We start from the raw sequence: 23,871 nt of genomic DNA, 5'->3' as shown, positions 1-23,871 counted from the left end.
CTGAAGGATTCAGGAGTGAAACATCATCTTATATACAGTAAGAGGGCGGAGAGTCCTGCAGAAGCACCAACCCCTGCGGTCCTGGGTGTGACTGTCAGACCTATTCATAATGAAAGGGATTTACATTCTCATTGTCTTTATGTGTATTTCCCCCATTCACCTGCACTGAGAGCCGGGGGAGCAGCATCAGCACCTGAATGACTGGAGACGTTACTATTGTGAGGGTAATGTCAGGGCGGGGGTCTCACACCTTTTCAGGGTGTGGTGGAGAGTTTCACTTTCATCTGATTTCATTAATTATAATTAACCCTTTCTGTGGGAAGATTTGTGTTTTAAGTATTGTGACATTGAATAACCTTTTCCTTCTTCTACAGGTCACTACGATTATGGAGATACCAAATATGTGCAGATTGTACATAACTTTATATTATTTGGTCTCTATACCCGTGTCGTTGCCTATTTTAGTGGATGAGATGGAGTTTATATTCATTCTTCTTGTTGTTTAATTGGAATTTTTTATTATATTTCAATACTTTTTATTTATTATATTAGAGCCATTATAGTCCTGAACACCCCCCCCCCCCCCCCCCCGTTCTTCTACACTCTGAATTTAGATGTCTATTAATGCTACAAGTGCCATTTGTTTTCTTTATGTGTTTTTTCCCTTAAATTTTTTGGACTGTTTTTGTTGTCAAACAAGTAGAATACATTTAAAAAATCTAAGCAAAAACATACAAGATACGTGAAATGTTATTTTGGGCGTCATTATGGTTGTGGTGATTTCGTAAATGTATACATTTATTTTTAAAACTTAAAAGCCTTTTTATCACCAACACTTGTTTTCAGCGTCACATTAGATGATAATAACTTTGGAGAACTTTAATTTTAAAAAGTGATTTTGATATTGTTTTTTCATGGCACATTGAACTTTATGTTAGCAAAAAAATTTGAGTGATATTTATTAGTCATTTATTTATGAAAACAGGGTGAATGTGGTGAAAACAAATTAAGTTATTAACATTTATCATACGTCTGCTTTATGTGGGGTTCACTTTTCCCACTATCCTTTTATCTTATGAGGTTGGTAGAAGGGTTGTAAGTCAAACTGCAATTTTCTGCATTTTAATAAAATTTCAAAAGCCATTTTTTAGGGACCAATGCAGTTGTGAAAGGGCTTTGTAAGGCCTAAATTTCACAAATTTCCCAAAAAGTCAGCAAGTTTTCAAAACTGCTCATCTTACACTATTCAAAAAACTTATAGAAAATTTGTAAAACCTTTAAGTTTTTCACGATAATTAAAATACAATATTGATAAAATTTAGAAAAATTTTCAAGAAAAATTGGGTGACACATTTTTCATGTTTTTATTAGTGATTTTCCTTTTTCACTTACTCCCACAATTTACACACATACACTAATGAAAACTTGAATATGTCAGTATTATATTTGTGGCCCTAAACTGCTGTAGGAGCACATGGGGGGAATAACAGCACAGTGGAAACGCCAAACAAGTGACTCCATTTTGCAAACTGTACCCCCCAAGCAATTTATAAGTGGGTATAATGATCATTTTTACCTTTTTGCAGAATTATACAACAAAAAGAAAAAATATTTATTTTTCCAAAAAAGCTATTTTAACCCCTAATTTTTCATTTTCACAAGGGGTTAGAACAGGAAATGCAGACCCAGTGTATTAGAAAATTTCTCTCAAATATGGCAATGCATATAGGGTCATAACCTGCTGTACGGCCCATGGCGCGGCTCAGAAGGCAATGAGCATTATTTTTAAAAACTGCAATTTCTCTGTAATGGCGCCGTTTCTGGGCACAGCATGTGGAGCGCATCTAGTATTCATCAGGGGTATAAGGGGTATTTTGAAGAAAAAAATGAGGATGATAAATTGCTGCCGCAAATCAAATTTTCCAATGCAATTAATACAATTTTACTCTCCCGAAAGTAAACATTTTTTAATAATGTGGGACTGTGTGGAAAATTTCAAATCAGGGATAGTTACAGAGACCAGGGTCAGAGGAGCAGGGAGGGCAATAAAACGGTGTCTCCCTTCGTATGCCATTTTTGCTGCATACCAGCAAATGAGCAGGATAATACATTGACCGTCTTATATACTAATACATAGAAAACTAATGTCTTACACGTACCAGCGTTTCAGAGTGAAACTTCCATCTCTGAACATGCGCACCTAACCTAATATGAGCCGGAAGTTCCACAAGTCATTTGTTTTCTATGTATTAGTATATAAGACGGTCAATGTGTATTATCCTGCTCATTTGTCGTCCTGTGTTTGAGAAAGGGTCGAGTACCCGAAATGCGTCACAGAGGACCATTATATTAAGCATGTCCTTCATTTTTTTCTTTGATAAAATCAATAATAAAATAACAAAGTAATCAGTATTTTTTTTACTATTTGGAGTATGTGAATTTCTGGGGAAGTGCACTGTCAGCGCCCCACGACAGCTCTTGCCTTTTGTCCACTTTGTCTTATGCCATTTACTGGACCCCCAGTGGTGCCTCCGCATTTTGAGCTGTGGGAGCTGCACAGACAGTGACACCCCCTACAAATACACCTAGCAGATTGGACCCACGTTGTCTATATTACTGATCCCCATGCTTGTCTGAATTCACCAGGTGAGCACCTCTAATTCTCCCTACGATACAGCTGGAAACAGCAGACGTTATCACCCGAGGCGCCGTCCTCTGTTGTCTCCTTTTTTCTGCTATGTCCTGACATTGGATGTACATAGTAAAGAGCCTTGCAACGGCTTGCTCAAGATTGATACCCATAATCTAACACTTATGGAGGACTGTGGGGATGCATCGCTCTCTATCTGTATCCAGTGTTTTTTAACATTTAACATCACATAGTAACATAGTAGGCAGCAGCCCCCCCCCCCCCAATGGTGATCCTTCATGAAGTGCCCTCAGCTTTTGTCAGTGACTTCCCACACAAACCCCCCTTCCTGCTCTGAGTGGCAGCTGTAAAAGTCTACTTATTGGCCACAGCCATCACTCAGAGCAGAAGGCAGTAATGGTGGATAAACCCTCTGCAGAGAGCTGAGGGGTCTACACTGTCCATGACTGCATTCTCAACAAAATCCCTGTTATTATCCCAGTACATATCCCATGAGAATTGATGAAACACTTTCCTGGGTTTGATGACCTTTTCCCTATCTTTCTGTGCATGCAGCTCACAGGTAGATCTATGTGTATCCATGGTAACTGACAATAAATAAACCTTGTGTGTTCTGATTTAGCCGTCATCCCTCCTTTCCCCTTCTTCTACAAGGAGGGACAGATGGAAGAATATGAAGTAGGAAAAAGATTTTTTTGTTTGTTGTCTGTTACCATAGAGACACATAATTCTAAGAAAGTGAATCCATCAGTCAGACACATGGAAAAAATAAATTGTGCTTTAAAACTTTTTATTGTTTAACTGTTTATTTCATCTTGTTAAAACCATTATTATGGGACCATAAAAAGGATATAAATCTAAACAGACAAACAATAGACATTTTTATCTATTCCTCGTTAGTAGAAGATAACGATTTCTGATCACAATGCAACAGTAATCACATAAGACATCAACAGCAAATTAATAAAGTACAAGTGAGAAGAACAGTAATATCTATCACTTATTTCTACATCTATGGAGGAAATCTGGAGCTTTGGCACCAAAAGAAATGTCCATTAATATATAATCAGTAATGAATCAGCACAGAAATAGAAATGAGAAGATCTTAGAAGTCGGATATTTAGTTTTACATTTTACAGCCACAATTTTGCTAAATTATTTTAAGATTGTGAGGATACAATTGTCATACATACAGAGGGCGGCATAGAGCGGCTCGGTGAAGGAGGCGGTGAAGGTGTGTAAGTGTCTGATGGGGTCACACAACTGATAGAAGGACAGACGCCCGGCCTCATAGTCCAGATAGATCCCAACAACCTTCACAGGAGACGCTGATTCCAGACTTGTAAATATATTGTTATGAAGCACACCAAGGCTATTAATAACCATCAAACCCCAGGATTTCTCATTAAAACTAATGAATGACTCGTTACCCACCGCTTTCCTCTCCAGACTTTCCCCGGCCACTCCAATGATCCATTTCTCCGCCTGACTCACTGTCTCCCAGAGGAGAAGCTGCAGGAGCTGAACACCTGACAGGACTCAAACCTCTCGGGTCCATCAGGTCTGTTCTGTGACGTTGAAGTATAAGAAGCAGATCTAAGACTCTGTGATATAATGATGTTATCATGAGCCGAGTCTATATCCAGTAATACCTCAGATTTCTCCATCACTGGAAACTGGCTCGTTCTTTTCAGATTATTCAGATCCTCCACAAAGCGCAGCAGTCCTCTGTATAATATCTGTGACACTATGACATCATCCAGACTCTGAGCTTCTCTTACATCTCCAATGACATCACAGCTCCGATCACTGACATCAACTTTGAATAAATCTTCTTGTAAGAAGGTCAATGGATCTGTGATATCACATGACTCCTCAAATTGATGAATTTTCTTGGTCAGCTCATCCTTGTGTAGCTCCACCTGTCTGATCATGTCAGAAACTGAGAGTGACACCTGATCCTTCTGTCTGGAGATCTCACCCAGGACTCTCCTTTCTAAATCATCCAGCTTCTTCCTCAGATCAGTAAACAGATTAGTGACTTTCTCAGTGAGTCCAGATAATTTCTTTTCTTCTTCTACCCCATGATCTGTGAGATTCTGGATTTTTTTTCCTGCTTCCATTTTATCCAAGTTCATTTTCTCAACAGCAGATCTCAGCTTCTCCTTCTTCTTCTCAGAGGCCACATCCAATATCTCCACCTCATGTCCCATGTGATCTCCAGCCACCCAGCAGGACACACAGATACAGGTGGAATCCATAGTACAATAGTATTTCAGTACCTCATTGTGTGTGGAGCATTTTCTTTCCTCCAGGTTAACATCAGGATCAACCAAAATATGTTCTGAGGACTTACTGTGTCTCTGTAAGTGTTTCTCACAGAAAGAAGCCTCGCACTGCAGACATGTTCTTACAGCTGGTTCAGGTGAATCGCAGTAGGTGCAGCAGACTCTGGTCTCCTCCATCTTAGGCTGAGTAGATAAATTCTCCATTATATTCCCAAGATTCCTGTTCTTCTCCAAGATCGGACGTCACGGATGCTTCTTTCTGCAGTCAGGACACGAATATCCTCCAGCCGCCTCCTGTACACCCAGCGCACTCACAATACACGAGCAGCAGATGTTGTGTCTCATCTGAAGGATTCAGGAGTGAAACATCATCTTATATACAGTAAGAGGGCGGAGAGTCCTGCCGAAGCATCAACCCCTGCGGTCCTGGGTGTGACTGTCAGACCTATTCATAATGAAAGGGATTTACATTCTCATTGTCTTTATGTGTATTTCCCCCATTCACCTGCACTGAGAGCCGGGGGAGAGCAGCATCAGCACCTGAATGACTGGAGACGTTACTATTGTGAGGGTAATGTCAGGGCGGGGGTCTCACACCTCTCCAGGATGTGCTGGGATGGAAACTAGGCCTCAGTTTCATCTTGGCTTTTTGAATAATTATTATTTAACTTTCTGTGTGAGAATTTTCAAATTAACTGCAATTTAGTTCTTTTTTTTTCTGTCTCATATTACGTAATTGAATAACATTTCACCTTCTTCTACAGGTCACTACGATTATGGAGATACCAAATTTGTGCAGGTTTTTATGGTTTTATGACATTTGGACAATAAAGTTTTCTCTTTTAACCCCTTCCCGACATTTGCTATAATAATACTGCACAGCGGGAGGTGCGTTTCCCGCAATTTGCAGTATTATTACGTCATGCTTATGGTTCCGCCCCCTGTATGGGGTACCATGGGGTGCCAGCTGTATGTTACAAATGGCATCCGTCTCTAGTACCCGCGATCAGAGTTTCCTCCGATCGCGGGCATTAACCCCTTTCACGCCGCGGTCTCGTGTGACCGCGGCGTACAAGGGTCTGGTGCGCTAAATCTGCCTTCTGGCTAAACAAGCCAACCTGTTAAAGTAAAAAAAAATGTTAAAAACACTTCATATAAACATTAATTAATATAAAGAATTAATTAAATAAAGTTAAAGTCCCCTAAACACAAACATTCCCTATACATATCTAATAAAGAAAAAACACAAAATCACCAGAAAAACCCCACATATTTGGTATCGCCGTGTCCGTAACAATCTGTACAATAACTCAGTAACATTACTGGACCCGTTTGGTGAGCGCCGTAAAAACTAAACCCGAAAAACTCGCCAAAAATGTACATTTTTAATTAAATCGCTTCACAAAACTGTTCTAAAAAGTGATTTAAAAAAGTTATGTAAGCCAAAATTGTATCACTGAAAAGAACAACTCAAAACGCAAAAATAAGCCCTAAACTAGCTCTGTCAACTGAAAAGTATTAGCGTTATATCTCCATAAAAATACAAAAATAAATGAGATTTTCTCTGTATTAGATTTAATTCAGTAAAATTGTAAAAATATATAAAAAACTTTATAAATGGGGTATCACCATAATCGTAGTGATCCATAGAATGGAGAAATTTTTTTTTCCTAAATACCTTTAAGAGTTAATAAAATCTCATCGATGAGCTAATGACCCACTTAAATGAAGTATTTGTAAAGTGTATCTAATGTCGCAAAAAATAAGCCCTAATTTGTCCAAATTTCCCAAAAACTAAAGATTGTATAGCCAATAAAAAGGGACAAGGCATAATCTGCTGTGAATGGCGCAGCTTCCCTTCGATGCCCTGGCGTGTGCCCATTCAGCAGTCACCACCACATATTGGGGATTGTTATACGTGGGAGGGATTGGGTATCAAACTTTGTGGACAGTTTTGGTATTTTAACCACTGAGAATTTGTACATTTTTTGAAAAACATTTAGCCAAAAAAATGTAAATTTCAAAATTTCATCTGATCTTGTTTTATCCCCTGTAAAATAATTAAAGGGTTAATAACCTTCATGAAAGTTGTTTTACATACATTAAGGGGTGTAGTTTTTAGAATGGGGTAATTTATGGGGTTTTACTTTTATTTAGGCCTCTTAAAGTGACTTGAAATCTGAGCAGGTCCAGCAAAAGCGTGATTTTGAATTTTTTTGAAAATTTGAGAAATCGTACCTAAAGTTCAAAGCCCCAAAACATCTTACAAAAATATGAGAATGCATAAAAAAACATGGAGACATAAAGCAGACATTCGGGTAATGTTAGTTATTAGAGATGAGCGAACATACTCGTCCGAGCTTGATGCTCGTTCGAGCATTAGCGTACTCGAAACTGCTCGTTGCTCGGACGATTACTTCACCCGCTCGAGAAAATGGCAGCTCCCGCCGTTTTGCTTTTTGGCGGCCAGAAACAGAGCCAATCACAAGCCAGGAGACTCTGCACTCCACCCAGCATGACGTGGTACCCTTACACGTCGATAGCAGTGGTTGGCTGGCCTGATCAGGTGACCCTGGAATAGACTAGCCCCTGCCCGCGCTGCTCGGATCATTCTGTGTCTGGATGCCGCTAGGGAGAGAGCTGCTGCTGGTCAGGGAAAGCGTTAGGCTGTTCAATTAGAATAGTGTTAGGCAGGAGTGATTCTACACGAACCCAACAGCCCTTCTTAGGGCTACAATAACGTTATACTTTTTTTTTTTTTTATTTGCAGCTAGTACCATATTGTGAGGAATTTGCAGGGGGACTTGCTACCGTTGTGTTTAGCTCTTAGTGACACACATATCCACCTCAAACACCAAAGTGGGAAAATTTATTAGGGGTTTGATTTCAATTAGGCACAGTCTGCCAGTTTCTTTTTATTTTACGTTTATTTTTTTAATAACTCAGCGTCATCTCATCTGGCATAGCAGTGTGCTTTCATACTTGGCTAGAAAATAGTCATAGGAGAATCCAAACGGCTTACTTACGCCTACAATAGCGTTATATATATTTTATTTCTGGTTGATCTGCTGGTGGCTGTCCTTGCTGCAGTGCATCTACTACCAAATTGTGAGGAATTTGTAGTGAGACTTGCGACCGCTGTGTTTAGCGCTTAGTGACGCACATATCCATCGCAAAGACCGAAGTGGGAAAATTTATTAGGGGTTGGATTTCAATTAGGCACAGTCTGCCATTTCCTTTTTATTTTACGTTTATTTTTTTTATAACTCAGCGTCATCTCATCTGTCATAGCAGTGTGCTTTCATACTTGGCTAGAAAATAGCCATAGGAGAATCCAAACGGCTTACTTACGCCTACAATAGCGTTATATATATTTTATTTCTGGTTGATCTGCTGGTGGCTGTCCTTGCTGCAGTGCATCTACTACCAAATTGTGAGGAATTTGTAGTGAGACTTGCGACCGTTGTGTTTAGCGCTTAGTGACGCACATATCCATCGCAAAGACCGAAGTGGGAAAATTTATTAGGGGTTGGATTTCAATTAGGCACAGTCTGCCATTTCCTTTTTATTTTACGTTTATTTTTTCATAACTCAGCGTCATCTCATCTGGCATAGCAGTGTGCTTTCATGCTTGGCTAGAAAATAGCCATAGGAGAATCCAAACGGCTTACTTACGCCTACAATAGCGTTATATATATTTGATTTCTGGTTGATCTGCTGGTGGCTGTCCTTGCTGCAGTGCATCTACTAGCAAATTGTGAGGAATTTGTAGTGAGACTTGCGACCGCTGTGTTTAGCGCTTAGTGACGCACATATCCATCGCAAAGACCGAAGTGGTAACATTTATTAGGGGTTGGATTTCAATTAGGCACAGTCTGCAATTTCCTTTTTTATTTTACGTTTATTTTTTTAATAACTCAGCGTCATCTCATCTGGCATAGCAGTGTGCTTTCATACTTGGCTAGAAAATAGCCATAGGAGAATCCAAACGGCTTACTTACGCCTACAATAGCGTTATATATATTTTATTTCTGGTTGATCTGCTGGTGGCTGTCCTTGCTGCAGTGCATCTACTACCAAATTGTGAGGAATTTGTAGTGAGACTTGCGACCGTTGTGTTTAGCGCTTAGTGACGCACATATCCATCGCAAAGACCGAAGTGGGAAAATTTATTAGGGGTTGGATTTCAATTAGGCACAGTATGCCATTTCCTTTTTATTTTACGTTTATTTTTTTAATAACTCAGCGTCATCTCATCTGGCATAGCAGTGTGCTTTCATACTTGGCTAGAAAATAGCCATAGGAGAATCCAAACGGCTTACTTACGCCTACAATAGCGTTATATATATTTGATTTCTGGTTGATCTGCTGGTGGCTGTCCTTGCTGCAGTGCATCTACTAGCAAATTGTGAGGAATTTGTAGTGAGACTTGCGACCGCTGTGTTTAGCGCTTAGTGACGCACATATCCATCGCAAAGACCGAAGTGGTAAAATTTATTAGGGGTTGTATTTCAATTAGGCACAGTCTGCCATTTCCTTTTTTATTTTACGTTTATTTTTTTAATAACTCAGCGTCATCTCATCTGGCATAGCAGTGTGCTTTCATACTTGGCTAGAAAATAGCCATAGGAGAATCCAAACGGCTTACTTACGCCTACAATAGCGTTATATATATTTGATTTCTGGTTGATCTTCTGGTGGCTGTCCTTGCTGCAGTGCATCTACTACCAAATTGTGAGGAATTTGTAGTGAGACTTGCAACCGTTGTGTTTAGCGCTTAGTGACGCACATATCCATCGCAAAGACCGAAGTGGGAAAATTTATTAGGGGTTGTATTTCAATTAGGCACAGTCTGCCATTTCCTTTTTTATTTTACGTTTATTTTTTTAATAACTCAGCGTCATCTCATCTGGCATAGCAGTGTTCTTTCATACTTGGCTAGAAAATAGCCATAGCAATAGGATAGCATCGTTTGGTTTTAAAAACTAAAAAACACAAAAAAAACACAAAAAAAAGTAAAAAAAAAATTAAAGTTATAACTTTCATTTTCAAAATGTTTAACCCGAAGGCTAGGGGTAGAGGACAAGGGCGGGGACGTGGGCGTCCAACTACTGCAGGGGTCAGAGGCCGTGGTCCTAGGCGGGGTGAGACACCACATGCTGATGAGGGAGCAGGGGAACGCCGCAGAGCTACACTCCCTAGGTTCATGTCTGAAGTTACTGGGACTCGTGGTAGAGCACTGTTGAGGCCAGAACAGTGCGAACAGGTGATGTCGTGGATTGCCGACAATGCTTCGAGCAATTTGTCCACCAGTCAGTCTTCCACGCAGTCCACCCATGTCACCGAAATCAGCACTCCTCCAGCTCCTGCACCTCAGCCTCCTCCCCCCCAGTCTGCCCCCTACCAGGAAAATTTGGCATTTGAACCGGCATACTCTGAGGAACTGTTTTCTGGACCCTTCCCACAGTCACAAACCACTTGTCCGGTTGCTGCTGAGCAATTTTCCGATGCCCAGGTTTTACACCAGTCGCAGTCTGTGGGTGATGATGACCTTGTTGACGTAGTGGAAGAAGTGTGTAAAGAGGTGTCCGACGATGAGGAGACACAGTTGTCAGACAGTGGGGAAGTTGTTGTCAGGGCAGGAAGTCCGAGGGGGGAGCAGACTGAGGGATCGGAGGATGATGAGGTGACAGACCCAAGCTGGGTTGATAGGCCGGGTGAACACAGTGCTTCTGAGACGGAGGAGAGTCCTCGACCAGAACAGGTTGGAAGAGGCAGTGGTGGGGCCAGATGGAGAGGCAGGGCCAGAGCTGGTGCATCAGCGCCAAATGTGTCAACTAGTGAAGCTCCCGTGGCGAGGGCTCCCGCGGCGAGGGCTAGATTTTCAGAAGTCTGGAGGTTCTTTAAGGAAACACCGGATGACCGACGGACTGTGGTGTGCAACATTTGCCAAACCAGGATCAGCAGGGGTTCCACCACTAATAGCTTAACTACCACCAGTATGCGCAGGCATATGAATGCTAAACACCCCACTCAGTGGCAACAAGCCCGTTCACCTCCGGCCGTGCACACCACTGCTCCTTCCCCTGTGTCAGCTGATAGTCAGCCCCCTGCCCAGGACCCTGCCACAAAAACCCCATCGTCGCCTCCACAGCATCCACCAGCGTTCAGCTTTCCATACCCCAGACGCTGGAGCGGAAACGCAAATATAGTGCAACCCACCCGCACGCCCAAGCCCTTAATGTCCACATCTCCAGATTGCTTAGCCTGGAGATGCTGCCCTATAGGCTAGTAGAGACCGAGGCCTTTCGCAACCTCATGGCGGCGGCCGCCCCTCGGTATTCGGTCCCCAGCCGCCACTACTTTTCCCGATGTGCCGTCCCAGCCCTGCACCAGCACGTGTCAGACAACATCATCCGTGCCCTGACCAACGCCGTTTCTGACAAGGTCCACCTGACCACGGACATGTGGACGAGTGCTGCCGGGCAGGGCCACTATATATCGCTGACGGCACATTGGGTTAACTTGGTGGAGGCTGGGACCGAGTCTGACCCTGCGGCTGGTCATATACTGCCGACGCCGAGGATTGCGGGGCCTACCTCGGTCCAGGTGTTTCAGGCCTACTTTGCCTCCTCCCACCCCTCCTCCACCTCCTCCTCCGAACTACCATCCGTGGGCATGGCGCCATCAGTCGGTAGCTCTAGGCACAGCAGCAGTGCCGTCGCTAAGCGACAGCAGGCGGTGCTCAAACTGCTGAGCCTAGGCGATAAAAGGCACACCGCCCAAGAACTATTACAGGGCATCACGGCGCAGACTGATCTGTGGCTGGCACCGCTGAACCTGAAGCCAGGCATGGTTGTGTGTGACAACGGCCGTAACCTGGTGGCGGCTCTGCAACTCGGCAGACTGACACATGTGCCATGCCTGGCCCATGTGTTAAATCTGATAGTTCAGCGTTTCCTCAAGACATATCCCAATCTGTCTGATTTGCTCACGAAGGTGCGCCGCATCTGTGCGCATTTTAGGAAGTCCAGCACAGATGCTGCCACTCTCAGGGCAGCGCAGCGCCGCCTCCAACTGCCCGCTCACCGACTGTTGTGCGACGTGCCCACGAGGTGGAATTCAACATTAACCATGTTATCCAGAGTTTACCAGCAGCGTAGAGCGATTGTAGACTGCCAGATGTCAACTTCCACCAGAACTGGTAGTCAGGTCAGTCAGCTTCCTCAAGTCTACAATGAGGAGTGGACGTGGATGTCTGATATCTGTCAGGTGCTGAGTAACTTTGAGGAGTCAACACAGATGGTCAGTGGCGATGCCGCCATCATCAGCCTCACCATCCCGCTGCTTGGCCTGTTGAAAAACTCTCTGATCAGCATGAAGTCGGAAGCTTTGCGCTCCTCACAAGAGACGGGGGAAGAAGATTCCCTTGTTGATAGCCAAAGCACCCTCAGGTCTGTTTCTCAGCGCATATCGGAGGAGGTGGAGGAGGATGAGGAGGAAGAGGAGGAGAATGTTGGCGAGACACAAGAGGGGACCATTGTTGAGTCCTTCACTGTTCAGCGTGTATGGGCAGAAGAAGAGGAGTTGGAGGAGGAGGAAATGGACAGTCAGGCCAGTGAGGGGAGTGAATTCTTACGCGTTGGTACTCTGGCGCATATGGCAGATTTCATGCTAGGCTGCCTATCCCGTGACCCTCGCATTCAAAGAATTTATTCCAGCACCGATTACTGGGTATTCACTCTCCTGGACCCACGGTACAAGCAAAATCTTTCCACTCTCATCCCTGGAGAGGAAAGGAGTGTGAGAATGCATGAATACCAGCAGGCCCTGGTGCACAAGCTGAAACAGTATTTCCCTTCTGACAGCGCAAGCGGCAGAGTGCGTAGTTCTGCGGGACAAGTAGCGAGGGAGAGTAGGCGAGCAGGCAGCTTGTCCAGCACTGGCAAGGGTACGCTTTACAAGGCTTTTGCCAGCTTTATGTCACCCCAGCAAGACACTGTCACCTGTCCCCAGTCTCAGCAGAGTAGGGCTGATCTTTACAGAAAGATGGTGAGGGAGTACGTAGCTGACCATACCATCGTCCTAAATGATCACACAGCTCCCTACAACTACTGGGTTTCAAAGCTGGACATGTGGCACGAACTGGCGCTGTACGCCTTGGAGGTTCTTGCCTGCCCTGCCGCTAGCGTGTTGTCCGAGCGGGTTTTCAGTGCAGCTGGTGGCATCATCACCGATAAGCCTACACGCCTGTCGACTGACAGCGCTGACAGGCTGACGCTTATTAAGATGAATAAAGCCTGGATTTCTCATAATTTCCAATCTCCAGCAGGTGAAGGAAGCTCAACCTGAATAATTTATCCACTCCTCCTCCTCCTCATTTTCCTCCTTCTCCTCCTCTTTGTACAGTAAAGCAGAGGAAACTGGCTATTTTTTGACAGGGCCCACTGGCTCTAGCTATAGTACTTTATGCATTAAATTTTTCTGGAGGGCCACCGACCCGGTCCTCTGTTTTAAACAATTTTTGGGAGTGCCACATACAGGCACTCTATCTATTCAATTTTTCTGGAGGGTCACCTACCTGCTCCTCTGGTTTGAAAACTTTTTTGGACTGCCACATACAGGCACTCAATCTATTTCATTTTTCTGGAGGGCCACCTACCTGCTCCTCTGGTTTGAAAACTTTTTTGGACTGCAACATACAGGCACTCAATCTATTTCATTTTTCTGGAGGGCCACCTACCTGCTCTTCTGGTTTGAAAACTTTTTTGGACTGCCACATACAGGCACTCAATCTATTTCATTTTTCTGGAGGGCCACCTACCTGCTCCTCTGGTTTGAAAACTTTTTTGGACTGCCACATACAGGCACAATCCAAATTAAATTGTCTCCATAGCAGCCTCCACACGTTGTCTCCATTGCTACCTCCAAAAGTCGTCCATATAGCTGCCTCTATACATCGTCCCCTTATCAAACGAGGTGTGTCAGGCAGAAATTTGGGTTGTTTTCATGGATTCCACATCAAAGTTGTTAACTTTGTCGCCACCCTGCTGTGTTATCCACAAAATATACTGGCAAACTTTTACCATTTACCGCTATTATTTCAGCGCTTCTTGCGCATCTGTTGATTACACTGCTGTGTAATCCACAAAATAAACTGGCAAACTTTTACCATTTAACGATATTATTTCAGCGCTTCTTGCGCATATGTTTACATTCCCCTCACCCGCCATATCCCAAACTTATAAGAACGCTACTACACTTAACTTGGTGCAGGCTGGGACCGAGTCTGACCCTGGGGCTGGTCATACACTGCCGACGCCGAGGATTGCGGGGCCTACCTCGGTCCAGGTCTCAAAGGCCTCCTCCTCCTCCCACCCCACCTCCTCCTCCTCCGAATTACCATCCGTGGGCATGGCGCCATCAGTCGGTAGCTCTAAGCACAGCAGCAGTGCCGTCGCTAAGCGACAGCAGGCGGTGCTCAAACTGCTGAGCCTAGCCGATAAAAGGCACACTGGCCAAGAGCTATTACAGGGCATTCCACATCAAACTTGTTAACTTTGTCGCCACCCTGCTGTATAAGCCACAAAATATACTGGCAAACTTTTATCATTTACCGATTCAGCGCTTCTTGCGCATCTGTTTACATTCCCCTCACCCGCCATATCCCAAACTTATAAGAACGCTACTACACTTGATCTTATACAAAAGGTTCTTAGAAGTGCTGTTTGGGGAGTAGCCTAGAGACAGGGGCTTGGATTGGCGAAAGCTCGCCTGGCAGTGGAGCGCCAGCTCCATCCCAAGATCCAACTAACATAGTTTTAACTGCAGCACCTTTAATCTACTACTATTTCACTGCCTCCATAATAATAATAATAATCTTTATTTATATAGCATCATCATATTCCGTAGCGCTTTACAAATCATAGGAAACAAATACAAATGTAATATAACAGAGCACAACATTTGTATGGAACAACAGGAGTGAGGTCCCTGCTCGCCAGAGCTTACGGTTTATGAAGATGATGGGGTAACACGAGGTAAAAGAATATTTAATGGTCAAGCCATTCTTCTTAGGGAATAGAACAAAATATAATAAATGGAATTGCTGTCGCTTGAACCACTCAGCCGTCATCTTATATACCAGGTCCAGGGTGAATGGGACTGCAGAGAAGTCTGGTGCCTGTTGGTTGCTGGATAACAGATGGGAGGACGACACAGGACGGGTTAGTAGAAGAGTTAAAACTTCATGCAGTTAATGAGTGTTATAGGCTTGCCTAAAAAAATGGGTTTTAAGAGCACGTTTGAAACTTTGGAGGTTAGGTATTAGTCTGATAGTCCGGGGCAGAGCATTCCATAGAATTGGTGCAGCTCTAGAGAAGTCTTGGAGACGCGAGTGGGAGGTCCGCACTAGGGTAGAGGTTAATCTAAGATCACTGGCGGATCTAAGAGCACGGGTTGGGCGATAGACTGAGATAAGAGAGGAAAGGTAGGGGGGTGCAGCATTATACAGAGCTTTATGGATGAGGGTTATTATTTTAAACTGTATTCGAAAGGAGACTGGCAGCCAGTGCAGCGACTGGCATGAACTGTAGGCATACATGGTCCCCTTATCAAAGGAGCTGTGTCAGGCAGAATTTTGGGTTGTTTTCATGGCTTCCACAAGAAACTTGTTAACTTTGTCGCCACCCTGCTTTGTAATCCACAAAATATACTGGCAAACTTTTATCATTTACCAATATTATTTCAGCGCTTCTTGCGCATCTGTTTACATTCCCCTCACCCGCCATATCCTAAACTTATAAGAACGCTACTACACTTGATCTTATACAAAAGGTTCTTAGAAGTGCTGCTTGGGGAGTAGCCTAGAGACAGGGGCTTGGATTGGCGAAAGCTCGCCTGGCAGCGGAGCGCCAGCTCCATCTCAAGATCCAACTAACATAGTTTTAACTGCAGCACCTTTAATCTACTACTAGTTCACTGCCTCCATACATCGTCCCCTTATCAAACAAGCTGTGTCAGGCAGAATTTTCAGGTGTTTCACCAGATACATAGTGGAACGTGGCCCATCTGTCGGCGCCATGCTGGAGACCTGAAGTTGCAATCATAGCAGCGCAATATGGATGCCCCATACTGTCGCTCTTAATCATGGAACCATTTCCGTAAAAAATATTAAAAATAGAACCACTATGCTATTCCATTATTCCTAGGTGAAATATTCAAACGACCCGGCCTGCTTTGAAAATTATAATTTTTTCAAAGTAAACGCTTCTGGCCCCCAGGCCCATTTTGGGTGGGGAGGAGCCGAGAGACAGGGGCTTGGACAGGCGAAAGCTCGCCTGGCAGTGGACCGCCAGCTCCATCCCAAGATTAGGCAGCCTCAGAGGCATACATGCATGCTGCCCCTGCTGTTTCCTGTCCATTTTGCCTCCACGATCCTCCACAGCGTCCACCAATGTCTCATTTCAACTCTCTATACCCCAGACGCTGGAGCACAAGAGGATATGCAGCACATCACCCCCTTATCAAACGAGCTGTGTCAGGCAGAATTTTCAGGTGTTTCACCAGATACATAGTAGAACTCGGCCCATCTGTCGCCGCCATGCTGGAGACCTGAAGTTGCAATCATAGCAGCGCAATATGAATGCCCCATACTGTCGCTCTTAATCATGGAAGTCGTCTCCTTGGCTGCCTCCACATGTCGTCCCCTTATCAAAAGAGCTGTGTCAGGCTCATTTTTCGGGTGTTTCACCAGATACGTTATGGAACTTGGTCACTATGTCCCCACCATGCTGTGTTATCGACTAAATATACCGTCAACCTTTTGTTCACATAGGAAATCATTTCACCTCCTTTGGTGAAACCTGAGTCCATTTAGGGTATGTCGTTATGACACTCTCTAGCCTGCCACTGCTGCTGCTGCCTCTGCATGCCGTCCCTTATAGTGTCAGGGTCAATTATTGGATGTTTTAGATGCTATCTAGCCTCATTCGGTCACTCTATCATGGCCATGCTGTTGCCCATAATTTTGGCATAATGGTGCGATTAAGCAGCCTCAGAGGCATCCATGCATGCTGCCCCTGCTGTTTCCTGTCCATTTCCGTGGTGTTTCCATCCTTTTCTGAGGTTCCCAGGTGTTTGGCCAAGCTTCCCTGTGCAGAGCCTTGGTCCCCTTGAAAAATGCTCGAGTCTCCCATTGACTTCAATGGGGCTCGTTATTCGAGACGAGCACTCGAGCATCGGGAAAAGTTCGTCTCGAATAACGAGTACCCGAGCATTTTAGTGCTCGCTCATCTCTAATGTTATCATAAACCGTGTCTATATCCATTAATACCTCAGATTTCTCCATCACTAGGAACTGGCTCGTTCTTTTCAGATTATTCAGATCATCAGCAAAGCACAGCAGTTCTCTGTATAATATCTGTGACACTATGACATCATCCAAACTCTGAGCTTCTCTTACATCTCCAATGCCATCACAGCTCCGATCACTGACATCAACTTTGAATAAATCTTCTCGTAAGAAGGTTAATGGATCTGTGATATCACATGACTCCTCAAATTGATGAATTTTCTTGGTCAGTTCATCCTTGTGTAAATCCAACAGTCTGATCATGTCAGAGACTGAGAGTGACACCTGATCCTTCTGTCTGGAGATCTCACCCAGAACTCTGCTTTCTAAATCATCCAGCTTCTTCCTCAGATCAGTAAACAGATTAGTGACTTTCTCAGTGAGTCCAGATAATTTCTTTTCTTCTTCTACCCCATGATCTGTGAGATTCTGGATTTTTTTTCCTGCTTCCATTTTATCCAAGTTCATTTTCTCAACAGCAGATCTCAGCTTCTCCTTCTTCTTCTCAGAGGCCACATCCAATATCTCCACCTCATGTCCCATGTGATCTCCAGCCACCCAGCAGGACACACAGATACAGGTGGAATCCATAGGACAATAGTATTTCAGTACCTCATTGTGTGTGGAGCATTTTCTTTCCTCCAGGTTAACATCAGGATCAACCAAAATATGTTCTGAGGACTTACTGTGTCTCTGTAAGTGTTTCTCACAGAAAGAAGCCTCGCACTGCAGACATGTTCTTACAGCCGGTTCTGGAGAATCGCAGTAGGTGCAACAGACTCTGGTCTCCTTCATCTTAGGCTGAGTAGATAAATTCTCCATTATATTCCCAAGATTCTTTTTCTTTAGGTGATTACGGACGTCACGGATGCTTCTTTCTGCAGTCAGGACAGGAATATCCTCCAGCCGCCTCCTGTACATCCAGCGCACTCACAATACACGAGCAGCAGAAGTTGTGTCTCATCTGAAGGATTCAGGACTGAAACCTCATCTTATATACAGTAAGAGGGCGGAGAGTCCTGCAGAAGCATCAACCCCTGTGGTCCTGGGTGTGACTGTCAGACCTATTCATAATGAAAGGGATTTACATTCTCATTGTCTTTATGTGTATTTCCCCCATTCACCTGCACTGAGAGCCGGGGGAGCAGCATCAGCACCTGAATGACTGGAGACGTTACTATTGTGAGGGTAATGTCAGGGCGGGGGTCTCACACCTCTCCAGGATGTGCTGGGATGGAAACTAGGCCTCAGTTTCTCTTTTGGCTGATTAATTAATTAGTATTAACCTTTTTTGTTGGAGAATTGAGAAAAAAAACTTTAACTGTTTTAAGTATTGTGATATTGAATAACATTTCACATTCTTCTACAGGTCACTACGATTATGGAGATACCAAATATGTGCAGATTGTACATAACTTTATGTTATTTGGTCTCTATACCCGTGTTGCCGCCTATTTTAATGGATGAGATGGAGTTTATATTCATTCTACTTGTTGTTTTATTGGAATTATTTATTATATTTCAATACTTCTTTTTTACTAGAGATGGAAGAAAAGATTTTACTTTGTTAGAGGTTTTTATTTTCTAGGGTTCATTGTGCAAGTTATGGGTCTCTGTCCTGCTATAGAAATCTAAAAATGGTATCATTGTCCCTGCAGTATAATATGGCCCATCACTATATAATTATTATATTAGAGCCATTATAGTCCTGATCCCCCCGGGTCTTCTACACTCTGAATTTAGATGTCTATTAATGCTACAAGTGCCATTTGTTTTCTTTATGTGTTTTTTTCCTTAAATTGTTTGGACTATTTTTGGACTATTTTTGTTGTCTAACAAGTAGAATACATTTAAAAAATCTAAGCAAAAACATACAAGATACGTGAAATTTTATTTTTTATTTTTCATTATGCTTGTGGCGATATCGTAAATGTATACATTTATTTTTAAAACTTACAAAAAAAAAGCTTTTTTATCACCAACACTTGTTTTCAGCGTCACTTTAGATGATAATAACTTTGGAGAACTTTAATTTTAAAAAGTGATTTTGATATTGTTTTTTCATGGCACATTGAACTTTATGTTAGCAAAAAAATTTGAGTGATATTTATTAGTCATTTATTTATGAAAACAGGGTGAATGTGGTGAAAACAAATTAAGTTATTAACATTTATCATACGTCTGCTTTATGTGGGGTTCACTTTTCCCACTATCCTTTTATTTTATGAGGTTGGTAGAAGGGTTGTAAGTAGAGATGAGCGAGCACTAAAATGCTCGGGTACTCGTTATTCGAGACGAACTTTTCCCGATGCTCGAGTGCTCGTCTCGAATAACGAGCCCCATTGAAGTCAATGGGAGACTCGAGCATTTTTCAAGGGGACCAAGGATCTGCACAGGGAAGCTTGGCCAATCACCTGGGAACCTCAGAAAAGGATGGAAACACCACGGAAATGGACAGGAAACAGCAGGGGCAGCATGCATGGATGCCTCTGAGGCTGCTTAATCGCACCATTATGCCAAAAGTATGGGCAACAGCATGGCAATGACAGAGTGACCAAATGAGGCTAGATAGCATCTAAAACATCCAATAATTGACCCTGACACTATAAGGGACTATGCAGAGGCAGCGGCAGCAGCGGCAGGCTAGAGAGTGTCTTGGCAACATACCCCAAATGGACTCAGGCTTAAAACCAATGGGTGGCAGAGAGGAACCAAAGGAGGTGAGCAAGAAGCGCTCAAATAATATCGGTAAATGATAAAAGTTTGCCAGTATATTTTGTGGATTACACAGCAGGGTGGCGACAAAGTTAACATGTTTGATGAGGAAGCCATGAAAACAACCCAAAATTCTGCCTGACACAGCTCGTTTGATAAGGGGACCATGTATGGAGGCAGTGAACTAGTAGTAGATTAAAGGTGCTGCAGTTAAAACTATGTTAGTTGGATCTTGGGATGGAGCTGGCGCTCCGCTGCCAGGCGAGCTTTCGCCAATCCAAGCCCCTGTCTCTAGGCTACTCCCCAAACAGCACTTCTAAGAACCTTTTGTATAAGATCAAGTGTAGTAGCGTTCTTATAAGTTTAGGATATGGCGGGTGAGGGGAATGTAAACAGATGCGCAAGAAGCGCTGAAATAATATTGGTAAATGATAAAAGTTTGCCAGTATATTTTGTGGATTACACAGCAGGGTGGCGACAAAGTTAACATGGAAGCCATGAAAACAATTCAAAATTCTGCCTGACACAGCTCGTTTGATAAGGGGACCATGTATGGAGGCAGCTATATGGACTACTTTTGGAGGCAGCTATGGCGATGACGTGTGGAGGTAGCAATGGAGACAACGTGTGAAGGCAGCTAAAAAGACGACGTGTGGAGGCTGCTATGGAGACAATTTAATTTGGATAGTGCCTGTATGTGGCAGTCAAAAAAGTTTTCAAACCAGAGGAGCAGGTAGCTGGTCCTCCAGAAAAATTACATAGATTGAGTGCCTGTATGTGGCACTCCCAAAAATTGTTTAAAACAGAGGACAGGGTAGTTGGCCCTCCAGAAAAATTAAATACATAGAGTACTATAGCCAGAGCCAGTTGGCCCAGGCAAAAAAATAGCCAGTTTCCTCTACTTTAGTGTACAAAGAGGAGGAGAAGGAGGACAATGAGGAGGAGGAGTGCATACATTATTCAGGTTCAGCTTCTTTCACCTGGTGGAGAATAGAAATGCGGAGAAATCCAGGCTTTATTCATCTTGATAAGCGTCAGCCTGTCAGCGCTGTCAGTCGACAGGCGTGTACGCTTATCGGTGATGATGCCACCAGCTGCACTGAAAACCCGCTCGGACAACACGCTAGCGGCAGGGCAGGCAAGAACCTCCAAGGCGTACAGCGCCAGTTCGTGCCACATGTCCAGCTTTGAAACCCAGTAGTTGTAGGGAGCTGTGTGATCATTTAGGACGATGGTATGGTCAGCTACGTACTCCCTCACCATCTTTCTGTAAAGATCAGCCCTACTCTGCCGAGACTGGGGACAGGTGACAGTGTCTTGCTGGGGTGACATAAAACTGGCAAAGGCCTTGTAAAGCGTACCCCTGCCAGTGCTGGACAAGCTGCCTGGTCGCCTACTCTCCCTCGCTACTTGTCCCGCAGAAGTACGCCCTCTGCCGCTAGCGCTGTCAGAAGGGAAATACTGTTTCAGCTTGTGCACCAGGGCCTGCTGGTATTCATGCATTCTCACACTCCTTTCCTCTCCAGGGATGAGAGTGGAAAGATTTTGCTTGTACTGTGGGTCCAGGAGAGTGAATACCCAGTAATCGGTGCTGGAATAAATTCTTTGAACGCGAGGGTCACGGGATAGGCAGCTTAGCATGAAATCTGCCATATGCGCCAGAGTCCCAACGCGCAAGAATTCACTCCCCTCACTGGCCTGACTGTCCATTTCCTCCTCCTCCAACTCCTCTTCTTCTGCCCATACACGCTGAACAGTGAAGGACTGAACAATGGTCCCCTCTTCTGTCTCGCCAACATTCTCCTCCTCTTCCTCCTCATCCTCCTCCACCTCCTCCGATATGCGCTGAGAAACAGACCTAAGGGTGCTTTGGCTATCAACAAGGGAATCTTCTTCCCCTGTCTCTTGTGACGAGCGCAAAGCTTCCGACTTCATGCTGACCAGAGAGTTTTTCAACAGGCCAAGCAGCGGGATGGTGAGGCTGATGATGGCGGCATCACCACTGACCATCTGTGTTGACTCCTCAAAGTTACTCAGCACCTGACAGATATCAGACATCCACGTCCACTCCTCATTGTAGACTTGAGGAAGCTGACTGACCTGACTACCAGTTCTGGTGGAAGTTGACATCTGGCAGTCTACAATCGCTCTGCGCTGCTGGTAAACTCTGGATAAATGGTTAGTGTTGAATTCCACCTCGTGGGCACGTCGCACAACAGTCGGTGAGCGGGCAGTTGGAGGCGGCGCTGTGCTGCCCTGAGAGTGGCAGCATCTGTGCTGGACTTCCTGAAATGCGCACAGATGCGGCGCACCTTCGTGAGCAAATCAGACAGATTGGGGTATGTCTTGAGGAAACGCTGAACTATGAGATTTAACACATGGGCCAGGCATGGCACATGTGTCAGTCTGCCGAGTTGCAGAGCTGCCACCAGGTTACGGCCGTTGTCACGCACAACCATGCCTGGCTTCAGGTTCAGCGGTGCCAGCCACAGATCAGTCTGCGCCGTGATGCCCTGTAATAACTCTTGGGCGGTGTGCCTTTTATCGCCTAGGCTCAGCAGTTTGAGCACCGCCTGCTGTCGCTTAGCGATGGCACTGCTGCTGTGCCTAGAGCTACCGACTGATGGCGCCATGCCCACGGATGGTAATTCAGAGGAAGAGGTGGAGGAGGGGTGGGAGGAGGAGGAGGCATAGTAGGCCTTTGAGACCTGGACCGAGGTAGGCCCCACAATCCTCGGCGTCGGCAGTATATGACCAGCCCCAGAGTCAGACTCGGTCCCAGCCTCCACCAAGTTAACCCAATGTGCTGTCAGCGATATATAGTGGCCCTGCCCGGCAGCACTCGTCCACGTGTCCGTGGTCAGGTGGACCTTGTCAGAAACGGCGTTGGTCAGGGCACAGAGGATGTTCTCTGACACGTGCTTGTGCAGGGCTGGGACGGCACATCGGGAAAAGTAGTGGCGGCTGGGGACCGAATACCGAGGGGCCGCCATGAGGTTCCGAAAGGCCTCGGTCTCTACCAGCCTATAGGGCAGCATCTCCAGGCTAAGCAACTTGGAGATGTGGACGTTGAGGGCTTGGGCGTGTGGGTGGGTTGCGCTATACCTCCTTTTGCGCTCCAGCGTCTGGGGTATGGAGAGCTGAACACTGGTGGATGCTGTGGAGGATCGTGGAGGCGAAGATGGGGTTTTCGTGTTTGGGCCGGGGTCCTGGGCAGGGGGCTGACTAGCAGATGACACAGGGGAAGGAGCAGTGGTGTGCCCGGCCGGAGGTGAACGGGCTTGGTGCCATTGAGTGGGGTGTTTAGCATTCAGATGCCTGCGCATACTGGTGGTAGTTAAGCTAGTAGTGGTGGAACCCCTGCTGATCCTGGTTTGGCAAAGGTTGCACACCACAGTCCGTCGGTCATCCGGTGTTTCTTTAAAGAAACTTCTGAAAATCTAGCCCTCGCCACGGGAGCTTGACTACGGGCAACATTTGGCGCTGATGCACCAGCTCTGGCACTGCCTCTCCGTCTGGCCCCACCACTGCCTCTTCCAACCTGTTCTGCTATAGGACTCGCCTCCGTCTCAGAAGCACTGTGTTCACCCGGCCTATCAACCCAGCTTGGGTCTGTCACCTCATCATCCTCCGATCCCTCAGTCTGCTCCCCCCTCGGACTTCCTGCCCTGACAACAACATCACCACTGTCTGACAACTGTGTCTCCTCATCGTCCGACACCTCTTTACACACTTCTTCCACTACGTGAATAATGTCATCATCACCCACAGACTGCGACTGGTGGAAAACCTGGGCATCGGAAAATAGCTCAGCAGCAGCAGGACAAGTGGTTTGTGACTGTGGGAAGGGTCCAGAAAACAGTTCC

At 44.9% G+C, this 23,871-nt stretch overlaps 1 pseudogene; it reads right to left on the bottom strand.

Annotated features, from left to right (window-relative positions):
- Positions 1-3,790: 3,790 nt before the first annotated feature.
- Positions 3,791-18,211, bottom strand: LOC140076083 (E3 ubiquitin-protein ligase TRIM7-like; annotated as a pseudogene).
- Positions 18,212-23,871: the final 5,660 nt, after the last annotated feature.

This window comes from Engystomops pustulosus, chromosome 8 (assembly GCF_040894005.1).
Source record: "Engystomops pustulosus chromosome 8, aEngPut4.maternal, whole genome shotgun sequence".
Taxonomy (NCBI): Eukaryota; Metazoa; Chordata; class Amphibia; order Anura; family Leptodactylidae; genus Engystomops; species Engystomops pustulosus.
The sequence above is the reverse complement of the archived record's forward strand: the minus strand, read 5'-3'. Positions and strand labels throughout refer to the sequence as shown.